The sequence below is a fragment of the Schistocerca cancellata genome, chromosome 1 (genome assembly GCF_023864275.1).
Source record: "Schistocerca cancellata isolate TAMUIC-IGC-003103 chromosome 1, iqSchCanc2.1, whole genome shotgun sequence".
Taxonomy (NCBI): domain Eukaryota; kingdom Metazoa; phylum Arthropoda; class Insecta; order Orthoptera; family Acrididae; genus Schistocerca; species Schistocerca cancellata.
In genome coordinates, this window is record NC_064626.1 from 1,103,816,328 (window position 1) to 1,103,842,767 (window position 26,440).

The following is a 26,440-nucleotide window of genomic DNA, read 5'->3' on the forward strand; positions in this document are numbered from 1 at the left end:
AGTATTCTAGACTTGGTCGCACTATTGCCAATAGCATCAGAAAATGATATGATGGGAGTAGTATTCCGTATGAAGATAGGGCAGAAAGTAAGTTACAATGTACAGTTCAGTAATATGGTTGTTCTCATCAAAATCGACGGTAAGCCAAAACCACCTACCGTAGCACATGAATATATGCCGCCGTCGCAAGTAGAAGAAGCATAAAAAGTACACTCCTGGAAATGGAAAAAAGAACACATTGACACCGGTGTGTCAGACCCACCATACTTGCTCCGGACACTGCGAGAGGGCTGTACAAGCAATGATCACACGCACGGCACAGCGGACACACACCAGGAACCGCGGTGTTGGCCGTCGAATGGCGCTAGCTGCGCAGCATTTGTGCACCGCCGCCGTCAGTGTCAGCCAGTTTGCCGTGGCATACGGAGCTCCATCGCAGTCTTTAACACTGGTAGCATGCCGCGACAGCGTGGACGTGAACCGTATGTGCAGTTGACGGACTTTGAGCGAGGGCGTATAGTGGGCATGCGGGAGGCCGGGTGGACGTACCGCCGAATTGCTCAACACGTGGGGCGTGAGGTCTCCACAGTACATCGATGTTGTCGCCAGTGGTCGGCGGAAGGTGCACGTGCCCGTCGACCTGGGACCGGACCGCAGCGACGCACGGATGCACGCCAAGACCGTAGGATCCTACGCAGTGCCGTAGGGGACCGCACCGCCACTTCCCAGCAAATTAGGGACACTGTTGCTCCTGGGGTATCGGCGAGGACCATTCGCAACCGTCTCCTTGAAGCTGGGCTACGGTCCCGCACACCGTTAGGCCGTCTTCCGCTCACGCCCCAACATCGTGCAGCCCGCCTCCAGTGGTGTCGCGACAGGCGTGAATGGAGGGACGAATGGAGACGTGTCGTCTTCAGCGATGAGAGTCGCTTCTGCCTTGGTGCCAATGATGGTCGTATGCGTGTTTGGCGCCGTGCAGGTGAGCGCCACAATCAGGACAGCATACGACCGAGGTACACAGGGCCAACACCCGGCATCATGGTGTGGGGAGCGATCTCCTACACTGGCCGTACACCACTGGTGATCGTCGAGGGGACACTGAATAGTGCACGGTACATCCAAACCGTCATCGAACCCATCGTTCTACCATTCCTAGACCGGCAAGGGAACTTGCTGTTCCAACAGGACAATGCACGTCCGCATGTATCCCGTGCCACCCAACGTGCTCTAGAAGGTGTAAGTCAACTACCCTGGCCAGCAAGATCTCCGGATCTGTCCCCCATTGAGCATGTTTGGGACTGGATGAAGCGTCGTCTCACGCGGTCTGCACGTCCAGCACGAACGCTGGTCCAACTGAGGCGCCAGGTGGAAATGGCATGGCAAGCCGTTCCACAGGACTACATCCAGCATCTCTACGATCGTCTCCAAGGGAGAATAGCAGCCTGCATTGCTGCGAAAGGTGGATATACACTGTACTAGTGCCGACATTGTGCATGCTCTGTTGCCTGTGTCTATGTGCCTGTGGTTCTGTCAGTATGATCATGTGATGTATCTGACCCCAGGAATGTGTCAATAAAGTTTCCCCTTCCTGGGACAATGATTTCACGGTGTTCTTATTTCAATTTCCAGGAGTGTATATGAGAATACTGAATGGATAATTTAGCGTGAAAGGGCGCCGATAATTTAATAATCGTGGTGGATTAGAATGCAGTAGTAGGGAAAGGAACAGAAGAAAGAACGACAGCGTAATATGCCCTTGGTAGTAGGAATGAGAGAGGAAAAAAACTGAGTTCTGCAATAAATTTCAGCTACTAATTGTGCCGTTGCTGGTATCAATTGTGTTTGCGCTATGTTTGCATCTCGCCTGTTGCTGGGCGGCTAGAGGCAGCACCCCCTGTAAAAGAAAGTCTGTCCACGTAGTGCGTGACGTCACAATATGGCTACACATGGAGTCTAGCTAGTCTTCAACAGTTTTATGAGACAGTGCTTGTGAACAGTAGTGCGGCGCGTTTCGCGTCAGTTTACTATTCTAGTGAATGGTGTTGCTGCGTTAGCGTACGTGATTTGGTTGTTTACTTTCTGTTCACTAAACTGGTGGTCTGTTTTTCTTGCCTGTGAAAATTTCGTTGCCTGCAAAATACTGTTTCGATGCTCTGCGCCGAGGAAAAAGTAACTGTGTTTAAATTTCCGGAGGAAGAAGCAACGAGGAAGAAACAGTTGTCAAGTATTCGCAGAGATAACTTTAGTCCTTCTTCAAGTTCAAGAGTGAGTATTTGTTTTGTTTATTTCTTAAAAGAAGTTAGGTGTGCTAACAAAGAATAGGCACTTACGCAGTGTGGAAGGTCAGCGACATTTTGACTAATATATAAGATCTTAACTGCATAAGTGCCGAAGAAAACAATGTTTCGTTTTCTTGTCCTGGCAATTCTACAGTTTAGCTGGTTTAGGTTCTATGAATTCTATATTCTGCAGGTTCAAGCAGTATAGCCTAAGCACATCCATACTTAAGGAGTTAAATATCTTAGTATATCTTTATACTCACTGTTTGTTGTTAGGAATAAAAGTCGGTTTATGATTAAGTACATTCACATAAGATACAGACGAGTCGATGTATTCTGGTTCCAGTATTTACTTCTGTTTTTTTCTGCTATAAAAGTCTTCAGAAAGTTGCCTGTTCAAAAACAAGGAACGTGGTATACCCAAAAATTGAAAATTAAGTAAAAGCAGTGTCTCAGTCGCTTGTTTTTAATAAATTATTGATAGGAATTTGAAGTTCAATGCAAGGAATGTTACTATTAGTGATTATAGTAAGCTTCCGACTTTATAATGCACGAATAAATATTTTGCTTTAAAAGCACAGAAAGGAGAAATGAATGAGTACATGAACGGATCAATAGGCTATCAGAAAATGCAAAGGGAGAAACTATGAAAACATGCAAAAAAATAAACTTGTGTATTTTACAAATTCTTACTTTCTGGGTCTCGAATTTCAGGTAAATGCCAGTGGCCTACACTGCTGTCTTATAGATACACAACTAAAGTGCTTGAAAACAATTGTGTGCTCATGTTTAGCCTAATAGGTAGCACATAACTGGCACTGTATTAGTTTCATTATATTGTCAGTTTTTTTGTAAGTTATGAACTGATGTATCGACTAGGGAATATCAGCTGAAATACAAAAGCAAAACAGTGTCTATCTCAAAATAAGCACTACCGTTCAGTATTTCATAGTTCTACAGGATACACAGTCTGAGAAGTACTTTGAATTATTCTGTTTCACAGTTGCTTCTATAGACCACACCTGTGTGAGTTTGGCGTCTTCATGCTTTTGTGCATCCGAGGGGTTCTTTACGAGTTTTCGTCGTCCAGATCCCTTTACAGCCTATTGCTGTGGCCAAACCGACTGCGAGCACCGGCACCAGACTCTGTGCGTGACGTCACTGAGCGGGAGCGCAGGCTTTCCTCTATAGGGGGTGCTGCTGGAGGACACTCGGCCGCGGGAGTGTGCGCGTGAGCGGCCGCGGATAGGGCGTATGCCCGTGCTCGGTTTGCTGTAGGCGCGTAATTGGCTCGCAGCAGTGGCAGCTGGAGGTCCGTGTTGATTGAGGATGCGTGAGCTCTCCGCGTTGGCCAAACTTCCCTGAAAAGCGACGCCTCGCCTGTGGAGAGTTATCGGCGCCATCTCACTGGTTGGGAACTTGACTATCTTCTTCTGCCTGACCGTTGAAGGAGGCGATACTGCTTAGGGTACTGTTGCCTGCCCGTATTGTGAACTGTGGTGAGATCTTTGACAACAGGTATTAATTTTGTACATCTTGACTCCCCTTGCATCTTTCTAATAATTGCGTCATTGCTCCGATCTGATATTGTGGGCCAAAGCCACTCGTTTCTATCTGATAACTAAGCGCGCCTTCGCGGCTTTTGGCGAACGTGGATAAAATTTGAAAAATTGTTGTCTGCTCGCCGCGTTGGTTGTTTGATTTGGGGGAGAGGGCCAAACAGCGAGGTCATCGGTCCCATCGGATTAGGGAAGGACGACGAAGGAAGTCGGCCGTGCACTTTCAAAGGAACCATCCCAGTATTTGCCTGAAACGATTTAGGGAAACCTAAAAACCTAAATCAGAATGGTCGGAGGCGGGTTGGAACAGTCGTCCTCCCGATTGCGAGTCCAGTGTGCCAGCCGCTGCGCCACCGCGCACGGTGCTCGCCGTGTCATTGAGCAGTGTGGCTGCTTTGTGGTGTGCGTAAGAGACGCTTTTTGTTTTTCTACTTTTGCAGATTACCTGCCTGAGCCGTGCGCCGAGTTCGATAGGACCGTCTTTGCCGATTACAGTTTCTATGGTTTTTCTCCTCTCTGGTGGAAGAGAGGAAGTGGGTTGTGCGGGAAGAGAGGAGACAGTCGGAATTGGGCAGTTATGGTGCATGGCGTGTCCGGAGGAACGCAGGGGTTTCCTGGAGAGTAATAGGTCAGCATTGCCGTAGTACCGTTTTCCCGCGTGACCCTTTTTTTTATCGTTGGGTCTGGTCGTTGCGGACGTCACATTAGGCCATCCCTTAAAGTTAGTTTGTTCATCCTTTCACTCCTTCACTAGGCGATCGACGTTCTCCGTGCAGGCGGTGCGGCTGTCGACGTGCCGTGCAGGGTCAGCTTAGTCCTGCCCTGGCTGTATTTGTCCGTACAGTACCCAGGTTCCTCCTGGAGAATTTGGCATAATTCGTCCCACCCCACGGGTCGGGTCCTCTTCTGCACTAGACTACACAAACGCCATCACCATAGGATTTTGTTTGCACCGAGTCAACGCATTCTTCGGATTCCTTGTGCGAGGAAAGAGCCAGTTTCCGCTTTGTTTTTGATTATAAAGAGCGTCATTTGTATGTGCTCCAGCGACTTGTCTCCATTTCCTCCTGTTGGCTGTGCTTGAAGCAGCTTGGTTTTTTTAACCTCTGTTGTGCTGCGCTCTTCATTGTCTTTTAATGTGATTTTGGAATGGTTTGCGGCACGTGCTCATCTCTTTCCCTTCGAGAAATTAGCTTATGCTTGAAGTAAATCTTCAGTAAAGTGCAGACTGTTGTTTTGGTGATTTAATATTGAGTCCTAGAGGTCTGCGCCTAGTTCAAAGTCACATCTTGTCACTATGTTGGCCTTTAGAAATGAGATCCGCTTTATTTAGTGGCACTAACTTGTTTCTCGCTTGTTTCTTTGCCCTTATATGCACAACAATCTCTAACATATCTAAGTGGAGTTTATTATGTCAGACTTAAATGAAGCTTGCCTCTGTTGAATTGTATGCAAATTGTGCTAAAAGTAATTCTATGAGGACAACTGAAGCTCTTAAGGACCTCCAATTTGATAATTAAGTTAATAATACGCCAGTGATATGTCATGGGTTGTGGAGGCTAGATTTTCTGCTTCTCCAATTATTAAGACGGTAGTCATATTGGTTCTACATTTAAAATCCTAGTAATTTTGATCGTTGACTGTATAATATTAGTTATTGGATTTCTTTTAGAGCCGGGACAAAGGCTTTGGTCTTGCTTAACCTCTTCACTGCTTCAGAGGGCTTTGCTGTTCATGTTGTGATGCACTATCTACCCTCTTTCGCCTTGTTGTCGCCGGGGGATTGGGTGCGGATGTCTACGTCTGGAGTCTATTTGTATTCTGCAGGTTTGTGCCCTGACCTGACGTGGGTCAACTCTGTTACTTCATTGTAATTTTCAGGTTATAGTGAGCGAGCTATGCCATGACTTTCAATGTAAATGATTAATATTTGATGTTTTGATGAACTGTAATTTTTTGTGAAATAAACTTTGAAGGATATCTAAAATGTTTCGTTTCTGCATTTCACATTTAATATCTTTTCTTAAGCGTGAAAGCTCAGTTTAATCTTTACTCTATATCTTTAGTTGAGCACTGTATTGTGGTTTAATAAGCTGTTATAAGAGTACTTGATAACAAATTATGCTCAGTATTTTTCCCCAGCCCTTCCTTTAAGACCTGTTCGTTGATGTCATAAGATACAAGCTCGTGTTGCATGTGTTACTGCCCTATTCTTTATTTCTCGTTTGCCAGTGCTTTAAATTGTTTGCTGTTTTGTTTAAAGTTTTATAGTCACCCACTATTATGGTTACTTATGATTTGCCAGGCTCACATTTTGTCCAGAGTCCTGCGTTTTACGAAAACGATGTCTATTTAATTTGTTTTGCTGGTGCTTTTCGTGGCTGTCAAACTTTCTTTACAAATTGGCTTTAAATGTATTCCTGTTTAATTCATTGTGTGTGTTGCAGAACATATAGTTTTATTATCAGGGACCTCGCTGTATGCCTTAGTGTTAGGACAGGCACCAAACAGAACTGGTAATACATTCATTAAAAGAGGTCTATTTTGGTAAGACAGCTTGCCACTTGAGTGCATTAAATCCGTATTACTTGACATTTGTATTTTTTGAACTAGTCCAGTCTGTTAATCATTTTACAATTGTTTACTTTTGGCATGCTGCCTACACGGCCCTGCGTTAGTGCAGTTGAGCGGCTATCGCTGTTGTTTGCTGTCCCTGAGGTTAAGCGTTAGTCTCGCAAGTAACTTTGCAGTTACTAAGTTTGTATGTGGTTTATTTTATAAAGTGTGAATCTGAAAAACACGGCCTAAATGCGTCCAGTCGTACAAGTTTAGGTCAATGTTATTTTTATGGACTTCTTTTGTTTCCACCAAATTTCAGGCAAATCCTAAAGTACCTTCACCAATTGTAATGCTTGTTTACGTGACCTACAGCCGTTAATTCAGTACATGCCTTCCTTTAAAATACTATTAAACTTCTTCGTCAGTAAAATTTTAAAATTTTGTTCTGACCATAATGCTAGTTTTAGTATTTATGTTCTTAATCTGCGGTTGTTTATGGTATTCTCCCTGCAACAACTTACCGCACAAGAAATTTTTATTTGTCTAAATTGTTTGAAAATTTTTGATGCCTTTTTTGATGATTCTTTGTAGAATGACCGCTTAGAGACGATCTGTGATACAGGTTCCGCCTAGCGTTAGCTTGACGATTGGCCTGTATATCTCATAGCTACCAATGAATTCCTTGAATTATAGGGGAATTTCAGGCAAACCTTAAAACGCCTTCGCAGTATTGTAAACTTGTTTGCGTGACCACTGGTCGTTAATTCACTTAATCGGTACGCGTTCTCGCTTACCTGAATGAGACTGAGGTTCACTATATGAAAATGTGTAGGCCCCTTGAATTTGGTGTTATGACAGGCACCAAACAGAACTGGTTGTACGTTCATTAAAAGAGGTCTACTTTGGTAAGACAGCTTGCCACTTGAGTACATTAAATCCATATTACTTGACATTTGTATTTTTTGAACTAGTCCTCTGTCTGTTAATTATTTTACAATTGTTTACTTTTGGTATGCTGCCTACAGTTGCTGGTACATGGTTAGCAGATTTTATAGGACAATATGCCGTTTGGTGAAATTACCAAGTATAATCATTGGTTTCAGTATTTATGTTATTAAGCTGAATTTAATTTTAATTTTAATAATCAACAGCCTCAGTTGCACCGTTTACCTAGAATTTACCTAGGTTTCAGTCGGGATAACCCAGCCTTCTTCAGAATAACAGTAATTACCGTTTGTCCATAGTGGACATCGTCAAGCTAAAACTAAAAATCCATAAATTATCGTCAGACTGAAAAAACTTATCTGAAACTGCCTCGGCTCCACTTCGCGACCGGGATGCGGCAGCCACGAGTGCTGTACTGAAACTGACCGTAGTGTCATTAGGCCCGACAGTTGCTGACAGGGCCGCGAAATGTTGAAGATATTTAATCTGAAATGGTTCCTTGTATTTGCATATCTTATTATTATGGGCTTTCGTCATTGGGCATTAAGCCGTTGATGTAGTCGCTAAGAATAATTCTGGATTGATCTTGCACTGTTAAACTGTTAACTGTATTGTACTGTTGCTGTCAGTAACTCAAATTTGTTTTAGCTTACCGGTGAAACACACTAACTTGGCCTGAAGCCAATTTTACAATAGCTACGTTTGTCATGTGCCTATGAACAAAGCCACAAGGCGATTATCTACATTGACGGAAAAAATTCGCAACAGCAAAAAATAATTAATGAAGAGTAACGAAATTTCGAGAATACATTTGTTTCGGAAACATATTTAAGTGGGTAACACAGCAACATTACAGATTAAGGTAATCGCGAAATCATCCATTGCAAATGTGAAATGTTGGTACATTAATAACCGGTGTAACCGCCAGGACGTCGAATGTAAACATGCAGACGTGCATGCACTGTGATGTACAGGTGCCGGATGTCAGTTTATGGGCTGGAGTTCCATGGCTGTTGCACTTGGTCTCTCAATACACGAACACTTAATGCAGTTTATGAATGACGCTGGGGTTGTCGTTCGATGATGTCCAATATGTGCTCGAGTGGAGACCGATCCGGTGATCGAGCAGGCCAAGGCAACACGTCAACAGCCTGCAGAACATGTTGGGTTACAACAGTAGTATGTGGGCGAGAATTATCCTGTTGAAAAACATGGCCTTGAATGCTGTTGCTGCCGGCCGCTGTGGCCGAGCGGTTCTAGGCGCTTCAGTCCGGGACCGCGCTGCTGCTGCGGTCGCAGGTTCGAATCCTGCCTCGGGCATGTATGTGTGTGATGCCCTTAGGTTGGTTAGGTTTAAGTAGTTCTAAGTTCTAGAGGACTGATGATCTCAGATGTTAAGTCCCATAGTGCTCTGAGCCATTTGAACCATTTTTTGAATGCTGTTGTTGAATAGCAGCGCAACAGACTGACGTACAAAACTGCAGCCACAATGCGTGGGACAACCACGAGAGTGCTCCTACTGTCGTACAAAATCGCAGCCCAGACCATAACTCCAGATGCAGGCCCCGTATGACCAGCACGCAGACAAGTTGGTTGCAGGCCCTAAACTGGCCTCTTTCTAACCAACACACAGCTTTCATCAGAAAACACAACAGACCTCCACCCTGCCCTCCATCACTGAAGTCGAAAACAGCGGTAGTGTGGGGTAAGTGGAATGCAGGCTAGGGGGCGTCTGGGTAGGAACTGTCTCTGAATTAACCGATTTGTAACATCATACACTCCTGGAAATTGAAATAAGAACACCGTGAATTCATTGTCCCAGGAAGGGGAAACTTTATTGACACATTCCTGGGGTCAGATACATCACATGATCACACTGACAGAACCACAGGCACATAGACACAGGCAACAGAGCATGCACAATGTCGGCACTAGTACAGTGTATATCCACCTTTCGCAGCAATGCAGGCTGCTATTCTCCCATGGAGACGATCGTAGAGATGCTGGATGTAGTCCTGTGGAACGGCTTGCCATGCCATTTCCACCTGGCGCCTCAGTTGGACCAGCGTTCGTGCTGGACGTGCAGACCGCGTGAGACGACGCTTCATCCAGTCCCAAACATGCTCAATGGGGGACAGATCCGGAGATCTTGCTGGCCAGAGTAGTTGACTTACACCTTCTAGAGCACGTTGGGTGGCACGGGATACATGCGGACGTGCATTGTCCTGTTGGAACAGCAAGTTCCCTTGCCGGTCTAGGAATGGTAGAACGATGGGTTCGATGACGATTTGGATGTACCGTGCACTATTCAGTGTCCCCTCGACGATCACCAGTGGTGTACGGCCAGTGTAGGAGATCGCTCCCCACACCATGATGCCGGGTGTTGGCCCTGTGTGCCTCGGTCGTATGCAGTCCCGATTGTGGCGCTCACCTGCACGGCGCCAAACACGCATACGACCATCATTGGCACCAAGGCAGAAGCGACTCTCATCGCTGAAGACGACACGTCTCCATTCGTCCCTCCATTCACGCCTGTCGCGACACCACTGGAGGCGGGCTGCACGATGTTGGGGCGTGAGCGGAAGACGGCCTAACGGTGTGCGGGACCGTAGCCCAGCGTCATGGAGACGGTTGCGAATGGTCCTCGCCGATACCCCAGGAGCAACAGTGTCCCTAATTTGCTGGGAAGTGGCGGTGCGGTCCCCTACGGCACTGTGTAGGATCCTACGGTCTTGGCGTGCATCCGTTCGTCGCTGCGGTCCGGTCCCAGGTCGACGGGCTCGTGCACCTTCCGCCGACCACTGGCGACAACATCGATGTACTGTGGAGACCTCACGCCCCACGTGTTGAGCAATTCGGCGGTACGTCCACCCGGCCTCCCGCATGTCCACTATACGCCCTCGCTCAAAGTCCGTCAACTGCACATACGGTTCACGTGCACGCTGTCGCGTCATGCTACCAGTGTTATAGACTGCGATGGAGCTCCGTATGCCACGGCAAACTGGCTGACACTGACGGCGGCGGTGCACAAATGCTGCGCAGCTAGCGCCATTCGACGGCCAACACCGCGGTTCCTGGTGTGTCCGCTGTGCCGTGCGTGTGATCATTGCTTGTACAGCCCTCTCGCAGTGTCCGGAGCAAGTATGGTGGGTCTGACACACCGGTGTCAATGTGTTCTTTTTTCCATTTCCAGGAGTGTACAATGTAGGCTTTCACGGCCGATGTTGTCTTCAGTTGAAACGTCCGGGCTGAGAGGCCTCGGTCGATGTATAAAAGTTCCACCTAACGTTTCGTATGCATCTGGGGGAGACATCTTCTGAGGTAGTCCGGCTACTGCTCGATTTGTAACGTTTCATAGTCTCACTGTGATGTCAACTGCTGTTCAGATTGCTGCAGCAGATACAGTACGAAGCGCCACAGCCACACGCCGAACACGATGGCCTTTCCTCTCGTCAGTGCCACGTTACCGTCCAGAGCCCGGTCTTCTTGCGACCGTACATTCTTGTAGCCACCGTCAAATCTTTCTGCAATATCGCAGGAGGAACTCCCTGCTCATCGTAGCCTTGCCATTACACGATCACATTCAAACTCAGTCAGGTGCTCGTAACGGCGTCTTTGTCGCCTTAAAGGCATTCTTTACTAACATGAACTCACCACGACCAGTACGTCGACAGACAAGGAGATGAGAGTCTTACGCGATACCACACGCAGCATCCCCTATTTGACTGAATTTTTTGAAGTTTTGTGCACTCTGTGATTGCCACCATTTTTGGTGTCAATTTGCCTGGTCTGGGACCAAAGACTTCAGGAGAAAGAATGCGGATTGGTGATTCATTTTTTTACTAGTATACATTCCACCTGATCCGTTGTCCATTAACCTCCTTTACGACTGCCTTTGCGTGAATCACGTGTGTGAATGCTTGTGGATGTAGCCACAGATGCATGTCCCGGGTCCGGCCGGAGTGGCCGAGCGGTTCTAGGCGCTACAGTCTGGAACTGCGCGACCGCTACGGTCGCAGGTTCGAATCCTGCCTCGGGCATGGATGTGTGTGATGTCCTTAGGTTAGTTAGGTTTAAGTAGTTCTAAGTTCTAGGGGACTTATGACCTCAGCAGTTGAGTCCCATAGTGCTCAGAGCCATTTGAACCATGTCCAGGGTAGATTCATCGAGAACCTATTTCCTGGGCAGGTCCAGCAAAGAACAGAGATTAGTTGTAGAGGCAAAGATAAAAGCTACAGTCGAACTTTAGCGCTAGGTAGTTGGTCAACGACGGTAGGTCAACACTTTTTTTTGAACGGAGAGCGGTTTCCGGGAGCTACGTTAGGACACTCGTAGCTGATCCGGCGTGGTAAGTGGCAGTCGGTCTGTGGGCATCCTGCTCGTTTTGGAATCAGATACCAGAATGTGCAGCTTAGTGATAAAATCCACTAATCATTTTTCTCGAAGGCTTGTATATGCTAGAGAAGATTATTTTTCCGAAATTTACTTGGGAAAGTGAAGTTAGGTGATCGCCATTTGTGTTAGTCTTGTAACCAATGGGAGGTGCCGAATTGCCATAGACTTTCCATCTCAGGGATCGATACTCGTGTTGTGTATTAATCGTAAGGCAATTTTTGAGTCAATTTCATTAAATTCAGTGATGATTTTTTTTTTTGTTGGAACTTAGAGTAAGTTTATCTGTTAGAACACTTTACGGGTTCCCAAGTCAACACTGGCAAGTGTTATTGCTGCAGAATATTAAAATTGTCATTGCGTTTTGAATCTGCCTTGTCTGCCTAGGATGAATAGTGGCCGTTGTGACGCGCCTGTAAGCTGCATGCATGTAGACATGTACTTAGTGCGCTATGTTATTGCTCCCCTGTTGTTGTGTCCCTGTCCGAATGAAATTTCTAGCGAGATCGAGAATTCCAGTGAGACTGCTTGATACGCGAATACGTAACTATCATATTCTGTAACCCCTCAACATTTACCGTCATTATTTAAGGGGAAAACCAATAAATGAAACGTATCGTCAAAAGAGTAACTCAGTTGTCAGCCAAGTGATTGCTATCGCCCCCAGAAGCCCAACTAGCTCCCCTCCCCCCCCCCCCTCCTCCTCCTCTCCCTGCTATCCTCCCGCCTAGCATTCGATAATTTATTCCTCATTAAACCTTTGCGATTAATCCTAAGGAAACGTATGTTATGCTTGAGAGGTACTTGCACTGTGTACCTTCATCTGAAGGTTCGCACTATCCTGTGTTATCCGCTGCTTTAGTAATTCATATTGTTACCAAGTAACTTCATTTTCGGGTCTTATTTGTTTCAGGTCGCGCGCTTAGTGAGACGGAAAGGCGTACGTCGAAGCACGCTTCAGTTGATAAAGTGCAGACACGAAATGAGAATGACTCATCCAGAAAGATGGATAAGCATAGTTCACGAAGTCGGTCCCTCCTATCAGGTACCCATACCAGGATTAACTAGACATGCACAGCTAATGTTTTTTAAACGCCCCCCCCCCCCTTTTCACGCTGATAGCGTAGTGTTGCTGATCACCAGTTAGTTCCCCATTGTCTTGAGTTATGAGCCAAATGTTCGTACAGCGTCTCGTAAAGGGTACCCATGTAATAATGAGGTGAGCCATCGTTGGATGAATACACCGAGACCGGTGGCTACGACGGTGCTGTTTCAAAGGAGTAACCCTATGCTCTGGCACCCGACTGCACCGGCTCTCTTCCCTTTCTTCGGAAAAAGACACGACTGCACCATTGGCCTATCTCGATCCGACCAGCTGATGAGAATTTCAAGCTCAACAATCCTGAAGTGCTATTTGCAAGAAGACGTCCTTTCCTCTCTCTTCATTGACACTCCCGACATCAAAAATAAAAATATCTGTTTAAATTCTATCGCGCTATCATAATCCCCAACGCTAAGCAATTACGTTCAAGAAATCACTCTCACACTTCTTCGGAAAAAGACACGAATGTTTTAATCATATTTTATTTCTTTCTTTAGAGGAGTGACAGCACGTATATTTCAATAGCAGCGGCCAACTTATTGCACTATCTTTTTTCACCTCAAGTGATGACTTCGTTATCTACAAGACTTGAAACTTAACGTCCTCTCCATTTCCATCTCCTTTCTCCTCTTCGTCTCATTGCGGCAAGGGGAGAGAGGAGAGGGAAACAAATGTTGCGCGTGTCGGAAGCCTCATCGGTCTCGCTCCCACAGCCGATAGCGTCTGCCCGACTTGCCGCGACCTTCCGCCATTAATTTCCCGCCGCAGCCGCCCTAGCCACTTGTTGGCCTGTTGACCTGCTGTCTCGGTCGCTTCGGCTCCTTTCTCCAGACTGCCAGGACAACGGCATTTGCCATGCTGGAAGCTGACGGCCTTCTGGCGATAAAATCTGGACGGTCTTCCTGTAATTTTTTGGCGTCATTATTTCGTCCAACTCGACTTAAAGGCGATAGGTCTGACAATGAATGGGGCGGTTGGTGTCGGAGGGGGGAGGGGGGAGAGGGGGGGAGGAGGAGGGCGAAGGGCTTTTGTCGGCAGCACTCACATTCGCACTACAATCAGCGAATTTAATACGTCTAAAAGTGATTTGAAAACATCAAAAGATGTTAAATTACATATTGTAAGCTAACATATCTTGATTTCCATTGAGATTTTTTAGTTTAAATAAAGAATACCAATACTGTACTTTTTATAAAAATTATTAATTGCGCGATCAGTTTCGACACTACGTAAGTGTCATATTCAGGCCCCTGTGCAATCTGCCGGCCGCGGTGGTCTAGCGGTTCTGGCGCTGCAGTCCGGAACCGCGGGACTGCTACGGTCGCAGGTTCGAATCCTGCCTCGGGCATGGGTGTGTGTGATGTCCTTAGGTTAGTTAGGTTTAAGTAGTTCTAAGTTCTAGGGGACTTATGACCTAAGATGTTGAGTCCCATAGTGCTCAGAGCCATTTGAACCAACCCTGTGCAATCTGAATGGTGATATCCAACTAACGAAGCATTACGCTAGGTACCATGTACATAAACCGAGAGTTGGCTATCATTGTTCGGTCTGCATGGGGGCCTGAAGATGACACTGATGTAGTGTCGAAACTGGTTGCGTAATTACTATATTTTAGAAACAGTATGGCTGTCGGCATTCCGTATTTTTTAAAGTTTATAACCAGCCGCAGTCCTACGTCCACTTCACTGATGGGTCATCTAATCCCTTGAGTTTTTCTTGAGATAAATCCCGAGTTTTTACGAGCACCTAAATAAAATCGACACTTCCCACTGCAGTAGTGTAAGATTTGGAATTGTTACAGTGTAGAGATGGATGAAAATAAGAATGTAGAAATCTGCGAAAGAAATAAGTTCTAGGTGACAGGAGCTTTTATGGGAATGGTTTGGAAAAGATATAAAATGGAAATGATTCGTAACGGGTCCTCGAACTAAGCTGTTGGGGTGCAGACAGCGGAAGAAGACGAGCATTGCCACTACGAAGAAAAGGAGTATTTTCTGAAGCCCCCGTCTGTAAATGTGATCTCTGATATTGTAACAACAACAACGCTGTACCATTGTACATATAATATTTTTTTCTTCTGATTTTCGATAAATTAGTGTAATCGATGTTCTGATTTCATTTCTTTTTTTTTGTTTCATGTCATTGTGTTAAGAAACTGTAAACAATTTTCAATGTGAATATTAATGCTTATGTCAAATTTCAAGCAATATTGTAATACACTCCTGGAAATGTAAAAAAGAACACATTGACACCGGAGTGTCAGACCCACCATACTTGCTCCGGACACTGCGAGAGGGCTGTACAAGCAATGATCACACGCACGGCACAGCGGACACACCAGGAACCGCGGTGTTGGCCGTCGAATGGCGCTAGCTGCGCTGCATTTGTGCACCGCCGCCGTCAGTGTCAGCCAGTTTGCCGTGGCATACGGAGCTCCATCGCAGTCTTTAACACTGGTAGCATGCCGCGACAGCGTGGACGTGAACCGTATGTGCAGTTGACGGACTTTGAGCGAGGGCGTATAGTGGGCATGCGGGAGGCCGGGTGGACGTACCGCCGAATTGCTCAACACGTGGGGCGTGAGGTCTCCACAGTACATCGATGTTGTCGCCAGTGGTCGGCGGAAGGTGCACGTGCCCGTCGACCTGGGACCGGACCGCAGCGACGCACGGATGCACGCCAAGACCGTAGGATCCTACGCAGTGCCGTAGGGGACCGCACCGCCACTTCCCAGCAAATTAGGGACACTGTTGCTCCTGGGGTATCGGCGAGGACCATTCGGAACCGTCTCCATGAAGCTGCTACGGTCCCGCACACCGTTAGGCCGTCTTCCGCTCACGCCCCAACATCGTGCAGCCCGCCTCCAGTGGTGTCGCGACAGGCGTGAATGGAGGGACAAATGGAGACGTGTCGTCTTCAGCGATGAGAGTCGCTTCTGCCTTAGTGCCAATGATGGTCGTATGCGTGTTTGGCGCCGTGCAGGTGAGCGCCACAATCAGGACTGCATACGACCGAGGCACACAGGGCCAACACCCGGCATCATGGTGTGGGGAGCGATCTCCTACACTGGCCGTACACCACTGGTGATCGTCGAGGGGACACTGAATAGTGCACGGTACATCCAAACCGTCATCGAACCCATCGTTCTACCATTCCTAGACCGGCAAGGGAACTTGCTGTTCCAACAGGACAATGCACGTCCGCATGTATCCCGTGCCACCCAACGTGCTCTAGAAGGTGTAAGTCAACTACCCTGGCCAGCAAGATCTCCGGATCTGTCCCCCATTGAGCATGTTTGGGACTGGATGAAGCGTCGTCTCACGCGGTCTGCACGTCCAGCACGAACGCTGGTCCAACTGAGGCGCCAGGTGGAAATGACATGGCAAGCCGTTCCACAGGACTACATCCAGCATCTCTACGATCGTCTCCATGGGAGAATAGCAGCCTGCATTGCTGCGAAAGATGGATATACACTGTACTAGTGCCGACATTGTGCATGCTCTGTTGCCTGTGTCTATGTGCCTGTGGTTCTGTCAGTGTGATCATGTGATGTATCTGACCCCAGGAATGTGTCAATAAAGTTTCCCCTTCCTGGGACAATGAATTCACGGTGTTCTTATTTTAATTTCCAGGAGTGTAGAATTGAAGTGTAACAAATGTTGAGACTGTTTTAAGATGTTAAAGTTGTAATTGTGCGTCTGGTCCTTACGTAGGTAATGTATTAGAATATGCAGAATGCAAAACCTCGGGTGAATACCCTGTCTGTAAGAGAGCGGTAAAAGGTGGATGGCAGGCGAGCGCGGGAAAATGCACACGGGCGCTGCACGGCACAACGGGCTCAGCAGTAGTAGTCGGAATTGGGCATTGGTCTGAGCAACACGTTCTGGAGCGAGGAGGCTCTCCTGGAAGACGTGGTTTCATTGAGCCTCGGATATGCCGTTCCAACGCCTATACAGCATGGCAAAATTCCATAGGCACTAAATGGAAAAGTATTGCGACGCTATGAAGAAATAAAGTGCCGATACATCAAGGGCCATAGCTGTGGTTGTATGTGTGCTCTGTGCCTCGCCATCTCGCCGCCTGCCAACCGCCGCATCGATACAAACAGGTTGAAACTTTTAGTACTGTATTCGTATGGACCAGTGTTACTTTTGTTCCATACTGTTCAATAACAACTTAAATTTTACCAGAACTGTCCTATCATTTAGTTATCCTCACAACTAACCTAGACAGGGTCCTTTCCAAATGTTGTGCAATCCGAGTGTCCCGAAATGAAGAATTAAAGTTTATGTTAATAATAGTTACCTGCAGACCTAGCTATGTTAGAATTATGTTTAAAGAACTATTTTGTTAATGAACCAATAGACGAATAACAAAGGTCTCACAAAGTTGGAAGATAATTTTGATATTGATTGAGTAATGAAGTTTAATTATTTCGAGACAGATATAATGGTATTTAAATGAGCAGGAAATAAGATGAAAAGAGTAGTAACTCACATATTGGAAATCTTGAGCACATAATGATTTCAGTAATCAAATTTTTTAATACAGTGATCATAACAGTTTCAGGGTCCCCCCCCCCCCCTTTTTTTTATTCATTTGAGTTCTGAAATGTTCTAAACTGATTTGACTAGCAAAGTTAAAGTCAATATAAAAACCAAAATTTATCAGTGTTTTATCTTTATCAAAATTGACATTGGGTGTGTGATTTGAAAGTGCTATTTCTAGGATAACCTATGCCCGATTTTAATCAGATCAATAGACAGTACGAAGTTTTGTAGTAAACATTATAGTGTAGTGTTATGTATTTATGGTTTATCCATGTCAGTACAGGAAGTGAAATTATCAGTTCAATAGATTTTCTGGTTCTAAAATTCTACTATATTATGCAGTGTTACTCCTTGTTGCGTTGCACGAATATCTGCCAACTTGTACAGGGAAGAAACTCAATTAATGCCTAATTAGGCTGGCGACCGTATTATTAACAAATTGGTAGCATCTTCTGTGGTGTTTCTTGTCCGTCCTGATGTGTAGTTGCATTTCGGACTTGCTTGACGTATCATTGTTATTACAGGGTGGGTGTAAGTCTGATTTGCCTCCATTCAGGTACACGCGGTCAATATCTATACGAAAATCCTTTCTCATAAGGTGAAGCCCGTCAACTTACCATAGTACAGCTTTAAGGAGTATCGTGTGCCACACGTGCGCGCGTTACAATATGACAAGATTTTGGCGTTGCTCGGCTACAGTATATATATGTATGTGCGTGAGTGTAGGACCACGTCTTGAGGAGAAGAACAGTTTTTAGTCATGTGTATCAGTACCTTTGCAATTGGCTGCACGCATAAAGTATGTAACATTGCACCATCTTCAAAGCCGTAACGAGGTTTAAGCTTGTGTGCGGTCACAGTTATGTGAAAGACTTTCGGCAAGACCACATTGCGACAAGACTTATCAGAACTTTGTGGACGACAGATATCGTTTTCTTTGTCATTCTGTATGGTAGCGTTCTGCTTAGCAAGTCAACACCAAGCCAAGTGGTATGAAATTAGAAGAATTAGAATAACAGATCAAGGCAGACCAAAATTTTGGAGAACACACTCATCGCAAATTAAGTGAGACAAATTTAATAAATCGAGAAAATGCACACAGTCTGTTTAGGGATTTTAAGAAAATACGACAATTTAAACCGGTAGAACCACGTCGGAAAACAGTTGATCTCATTTGTCGGCACAATTCTTGTATATTTGTTCAAAACGAAATTTTGCTGAGAACTGTGTGACTTGGGAAAAGTCGAGACTCATGAGAAAATATACGGAGAAGTTTATGTTATGGATTTTGTTGCTCCCATGTGATGTGGACGACCTTACAGTATCGACTCAGGCGATAATTGTGAACTCTACAGGGCGACCCCAAAGTTCGTTAACATTTGAAAATGCCCAGAATAAAGTAGGTAGAGACGTAACAATTGACACACGTGCCTTAAATGACATGGAGTTTTATGAGACCAAAAACTACAGCAAAAACTAGACAACATATGGTGCTGGACATGAACACGTCAGTGAAGCCGCATGAGAATCGTGTCTAAAGTTAGAGAGTTAGTCAGTTCATACCTAACGACCGAGCGACATGGTGCAGTGCGTAGCACACTGGACTCGCATTCTGGAAGACGACGGTTCAAACCCGCGTATGGCCATCCTGATTTAGGTTTTCCGTAATTTTCCTAAATCGTTTCAGGCAAATGCCGATATGATTCTTTTGAAAGGACACGGCCGACGTCCTTCCCCATCATTCGCTAATCCGATGGGACCGATGACCCCGCTGTTTGGTCCCCTCACCCGAATCAACCAACCACCCACACCTAACCTAGCTGATAAACACCTGCTGAAAGGTACAGTTTTTATGCAGGATAGCGCTCCACCCACTATTGCTACACTTGTGAAAGGCCTTTTACTCACATCGTTTGGTGAGGATCGCGTACTGAGTCGCCATGTCCGTCATGCTTGGCCTCCTAGGTCCCAAGACCTCTACATGTGTGATTTTTGTTTGTGGGGTACCTGAAGTCGCAAGTCTATCCGATCGTCCGACCTCGTTATGGATGCTAAAATACAACATCCCATTGCAAATTTTTCACCATACTTACTGATATGCTGTGCAGTGCTGTTCACAACACTGTCCCTCGACTATAGGTACTGTTAACGAATAGCGGCCGACAAGCTGAGCATTTGTTGTACAGAACATCGTCTTACCAAAATTAATGTAACTATTGCTTTTGTGTCGTATGGACCGCCATCTATTACTCATTTTGTGCACTTTCTTTGGTTTCAATAAAACCCCAAGTCATTTCTAGCATGTGTGTCAGTTTTTACCGCTCTACAGACATTGTTCCGTGAAGTACGGAATTTTTAAACGTTAGCGTACTTTTGGATCACTCTGTATATCTACGTTAGCTCTAAAGAGAGTGAGACAACAAAAGCAAGATGTTTGTTCGTTCGTTTTGTTTTAGGGCGCAAAAAAAATTAGGGTCATACGCGCCCATGCCAAAACTGTGAAACACGAAGACAAAGAGAGGTCTTAAAAACGACGGAAGGTAAGACAGCTAAACACAGGGACTTGGAGAAAGGTCTATAAAATATGCCATAGAGAAACGGAGGTCCAGAACTAAATCTTAAATGGCCTTCACCATATTGCTACGACGGATAAAAAGTAAAACGCGGTTGACAGCCCGCGCATCGTTCGTTAAAACGGCTGATAACTCAGACGGCAAACCCAAACGGAACGTAAACAGTTAAAGAAGGTCATTCGGTCAGGAAATGGCGGACAGTTCAAAGTTGGGCACAATGTGCACAAAGTGGTGGAGGAGCAGCACTTGATAACTGCGATGAGGCAGTGCCCAATACGCAACCTCGCGGCGGGAGGGCCAAGAGAAGGTCGCCCAAGCCGGTGGGAGAGGCTTAATAGCCCCGAGCTTGAGGGCAAAGCTCGTATGTGCAATAGCGCGTGCTTCGCACTGAAAATCTACGGGAGGCACCATAGTAGAGCTACACGTGCTGTAGCTCTTAAATAGATGGCGTTCCTTCGGTTGAAGTTTACGTGGTTATTTACTCAGAGAGGACATAACGCTGTTACCATGTAATGACACACCTAGCCTTGATAATAGCCCCAGTTCCGCGAGGAAAGTATCCTCCAGTTTTTTCAGTAATCCAAAACCCAGTTGAAGCTGATTAGATCCTGTACAGCTATTCCAAATAGTCCCACAAGTTTTCCGTGGGATTATGATCATGTAACAGGATATCTGAGTGTTCGATAAAGCACGAAAGTTTCCTTGCTGCCCTATAAAATCAGCTGTTGTCATCTTGGAAGACGGGAGTTTCCGCAGCATGATCAGCTTGAAGATATAGAAGAAAGGGCAACACCTGGCCACAGAAAACTTTCAGAAAAACATCCTGCTCACGAAAATCTGAGTGAGTGAGCCCAAGTCGTGGTATGAAAAAAATACCTAGAACATTAAAGAACCGCCTCTTATTTGAACTACATGTTGTGTTGTTGTGGTCTTCAGTCCAGAGACTGGTTTGATGCAGCTCGCCATACTACTCCATCCTGTGCAACCTTCTTCTTCTCCATGTAACTACTGCAACCTGCATCCTTGTGAATCTGCTTAGTGCATTCATCTCTTGGTCTCCCTCTACGATTTTTACCCTGCACGCTGCCCTTCCATACTAAATTGGTGATCCCTTGATGCCTCAGAATATGTACTACCAACCGATCCCTTCTTCAAGTTGTGCCACAGATTTCTCTTCTCCCCATTTCTATTCAGTACCTCCTCATTAGTTACGTGATCTATCCATCTAATCTTCAGCATTCTTCTGCAGCTCCACGTTTCGAAAGCTTCTGTTCTCTTCTTGTCTAAACTATTTATCGTCCATGTTTCCCTTCCATATATGACTACACTCCATACAAATACTTTAAGAAAAGACTTCCTGGCACTTAAATCTACTCGATGTTAACAAATTTTTCTTCTTCGGTAACGCTTTCCTTGCCATAGCCAGTCTACATTTTACATCCTCTCTACGACCGTTATCAGTTATTTTGCTCCCCAAATAGCAAAACTCGTCTACTACTTTAAGTGTCTTATTTCCTAATCTAATTCCCTCAGCATCACCTGATTTAATTCGACAGCATTCCATTACCCTCGTCTTGCATTTGTTGATGTTCATCTTATATCCTCCTTTCAAAATACTGTCCTTTCCGTGCAATTGCTCTTCCAGGTCCTTTGCTGTCTCTGATAGAATTACAATATCATCGGCAAACATCAAAGTTTTTATTTCTTCTCCATGGGTTTTAATTCCTACCCCAAATTTTTCTTTCGTTTCCTTTACTGCTTGCTCAATATACAGATTGAATAACATCAGGGATAAGCTACATCCCTGTCTCACTCCCATCCCAGTCACTTCTACCCTTTCATGCCCCTCGACTCATATATCTGCCATCTGGTTTCTGTAAAATTGTAAATAGCCTTTCACTTCCTGTACTTGACCCCTGCCACGTTCAGAACTTGAAAGAGAGTATTCCAGTCAACATTGTCAAAAGCTTTCTCTAAGTCTATAAATGCTAGAAACGTAGATTTGCCTTTCCTTTATCTATGTCCTAAGATAAGTCGTAGGGTTAGCATTGCCTCAGGTGTTTCAACATTTCTACGGAATCCAAACTGATCTTCCCCGAGGTCGGCTTCTATCAGTTTTTCCATTCGTCTGTAAAGAATTCGCGTTAGTACTTTGCAGCTGTGACTTATTAAACTGATAGTTCCGTAATTTTCACATCTGCCAACACCTGCTTTCTTTGGGATTGGAATTATTATACACTTCTTGAAGTCTGAGGGTATTTCGCCTGTCTCATACATTTTACTCACCAGGTGGTAGAGTTTTGTCAGGGTTGGCTCTCCCAAGGCTATCAGTAGTTCTAATGGAATGCTGTCTGCTCATGGATCCTTGATTAGACGTAGGTCTTGCAGTGATCTGTCAAATTCTTCGTGCAGTAACATATCCCCCATTTCATCTTCAACTGCGTCCTCTTCCATTTCCATAATATTGCCCTCAAGTACATCGCCCTGTATAGACCCTCTATATACTCCTTCCACCTTCCTGATTTCCCTTCTTTGCTTAGAGCTGCATACAGCAGGTTAAACACCTCGTAGGGCTGCCGATACACTCGACAGTACGCATCATTTGAAAAGATGAAAAACTGCAAATCGTTGGACTACATAACCCGCCTCCAGCTACTTACTGTCCAATTTAAATGTTGCTTGGCCCGTTAAATGCGTGCAGTTTCGCTGTGATCAATGGATTTTTGGGTGGTAACCAACTCCAATTGACCGAAGCGTGCAATTTCCTTCACAACGTTCACTGTAAGACTGATTAGCATGGGTCTGCATTCAACCACGTTGGGTGTGAAACCGAATCTTTTTACAACCGCTGTTTCTTATACCTTGTTTCATGGTTTCCAGAATACATTCACAGAAATTTACATAAGTTTGAATAGTTGTGCACTGAAATACGTAATAGCCAAGTGCTTGTGAGTACTTAAGAAATGCTCTGGTAATTCTCAAATGTTTTGCGAGATTCTTTTTGCATTCCACATCTCTCCCATTTTCAAAGGATTCACTCAGAAACTGCGACGATGAAGTCAGTCTATTAGGATCATACGCATTTCTAGGTCAGTGAATCATTTCGAATACTTTTATTATGTTCTTCTGCCCATTTTCGGACCCTTCTAGCAGTGTGCCAAATTGCATGACTGTACTGAAAGTACAGTCTTTGACATAAAACCTGCCCACCAACCAGCTGCTGCAGAGACTAATGATTTTTTTGGGGAAATTCAAATCACATGAATAATACATCCAGAACACAGAAGTCGGTCAGAAGAATTACACGTGGTGTTAATTCCAGAACATTCAGCAGAGACATCTTTTAAAAAAATGTATTTTGACATTGCTTCATAATACATGTATTCACTGAGTTCCTATGCCATCGCCAATATTTCTCTTTTCACAAAAAATAGTGAAAATCATTAACCTAACATTAAAAAAAACCTCTACAAAAAGATCAAGGCGCTAAAATTAGTGCAGAAAGAAGACAAATACGTGAGTATGCATTTATTCAACAAGTTAACAGAGGACATTAAATGTGATGTAGATATGGTAATGCAGGTACTGGTAGGGAAATTTAAGACTGAATTAAATAACTTTCTGTTGTCTTACACTACTGACGTCAGTAGGTCCATGATTTGCACTCATCGTTGATGGCGTATCTGCAATGCTCCAAATGATTCACATCAAGTGGACGACCGAGGACAGGACGAGGGAGAGGAGGGGGGTCGGAAGCATCCTCATTTACGACACACAATTTGTACGTGATAGGATGGGGTGGAGTATTGCATTTTTTTTAAATTGTGGCACCAAACTGCTAAGGTCATCAGTCCCTAAGCTTACACACTACTTAACCTAAATTATCCTAAGGGCAAACACACACACCCATGCCCGAGGGAGGACTCAAACCTCCGCTGAGACCAGCCGCACAGTCCATGACTGCATCGCGTCGGTCCCTAACCTTATACACTACTTACTCTAACTTAAACTAACTTATGCTAAGGACAACCCACACACACACACCCACGCCCAAGGGAGGACTCGAACCTCCGACGGGGGGAGCCGAGCGAACCGTGACATGGCGCCTAAGACCGCGCGGCGTATTGCATTTCTGAAGTTGCAGGTCGACTGAGGAGTGCACTAAGCGAAACCAAGCATGGTGATGCAGATGTTAAGGCACTGAATTCGCATTTAGGTTAATATTCAAGTCTCCAAGCCGATTTAGTTTCCGTGGTTTCCCTGTATCGCCCAAAGCGAGTGTCAGGATACTTACTTTAAGAACGACACGATTGATTTCCTGCTTCATGTTTGTCCAAGACGAGCTTAAGCTCAGACCTAATAATCTATTATGACATTCAACGGAAAAAACAACTGGATGCAGTTCGCAAGATAGTAGTATGTATATGTCCTACTCAATAATATCCCCATCACGTATGGGAACGTAGCCCTGTAGTCATGTGGGATGCACTGCTTCATTTGGCTTCCGACGTGCTAGTTACCCTGTGGTCGGCATGCATCACTTATGTCGCTACTCGTCACTCCAGCCTCCCACTCCCTCTCTCTATCACTTTCGTCAACTTCATTCGCAACCTTCCCCGCAAAGAGATAGATTTATCAAATCAGTATTAGTTTGAATAACGTCAGTAACATGTTAGCCGCGGAGTTATTCGTCATTTCGTCAAGAAATCTCCAACATGAGCTGTCCCTCCTACCCCTTCAGAAAATGGGTACGTTCATATCACTTTTCGAGTCTCCAGTGGGGGTGCTCTTGCGCCCTCGCTGCCTCGAATGCCGTCGAACGTTGAGTGTTTCATGCAGTGGACATCTAGACTACGGACGCGCGTCTTCTTCACTCAGTGCTTGGGTATCACGTCGACGGTCAGAGCGAGGTCTGTCGACACGTCGGTCACGTGACACGTGGAACTAGTCCATCAGCAACGACGGCCGCGCGCCTCCTCAATTGCGCAACAGCGATACCTCACTCGACTGCTTTCGATTGCAACTCATGAACTGATCGCCATGGGTGTCATATCTATGAAGTGTTCGTAATAAAGTGCCTCGGAAATGTACATTCTAACGTTATCAGTCGCAGTTTCCCATAGTTCAAAATGGTTCAGATGGCTCTGAGCACTATGGTACTAAACATCTGAGGTCATCAGTCCCCTCGAACTTAGATACTTAAACCTAACTAACCTAAGGACATCACACACATCCATGCCCGAGGTAGGATTCGAACCTGTGACCGTAGCAGTCGCGTAGTTCCGGACTAGAACCGATGAGCCATTTCCCATAGTTACTATTCAAACAGTACTGAATACAAAGTTCGATGCTCTACATGCCGTTCTGCATGAGGGAACAGAAACTCTGAAAAGCTGTAGGCGTGTTCCCCTGCACAGGCGCCGTGCCCACTGGCTGCTGTTAGCAGAACAAGTCGCCTACAGGACAGGCCTGAGGCGCAGCTGTTGCCGCCCCCGCCCCCCCCCCCCCCTCCCGCTCCTCCTGCTGTTGCACCGCCGCCTAACGTGCGGCGTACAGCCCGAATCCAATTAGTAGCACAGGCCGCGCAGAGGCAGGAATTTCCGATTCTTCGTTATTCGCAAAATTCTGCTTTACACTTGAAAATTTATGGGGTAACGCCTCCTCTGAACAACTAGCAATAAGCCCCAAAGTAGTGCCGAAACTTTTCTCAGTTGATAATTAGGCCCAATGGACAGCAAAGCAATACTTAATAAAGACGGACGTGCTCGATAATTTTGACTAATACGGCTACTAATGATGCTCCTTTTAATTGTCACTACCCATTGTTTTACACAGACGTTTAGGTGATACAGATTTGGTTTTAGATAATACTGCCATCTCCATATAGTTGTGTGTTTTTGTTAGTAGCTTTTTGTTTGTGACAGAGACATGCTGTACGCTGATGAGCTGCAGCGATGTAGTTCGGAGACATTAACCGCTTAATTTTGGAAGAATATCTGCATCTATATCTACACGGTCACTCTGCGATTCACACTAAGTGCCTGGCAGAGGGTTCATCGAACCATTTTCATACTACTTCCGTATCTGCATCTATATCTACATCTGCATCTACACGGTTACTCTGCGATTCACACTTAAGTGCCTGGCAGAGGGTTCATCGAACCATATTCATACTACTTCTCTACCATTCCACTCTCGAATGGCACGTGGGAAAAAGGAACACCTAAATCTTTCCGTTCGAGCTCTGATTTCTCTTATTTTATTATTATGATCATTTCTCCCTACGTAGGTGGATGTCAACAAAATTTTTGCGCATTCGGGAGAGAATGTTGGTGACTGAAATTTCCTAAAAAGATCTCGCCGCAAAGAAAACGGCCTTTGTTCCACTGACTGCTACCCCAGCTCGCGTGTCATATCAGTGACACTCTCACCCCTATAACACGAAACGAGCTGTCCTTCTTTGCACTTTTTAGATCCCCTC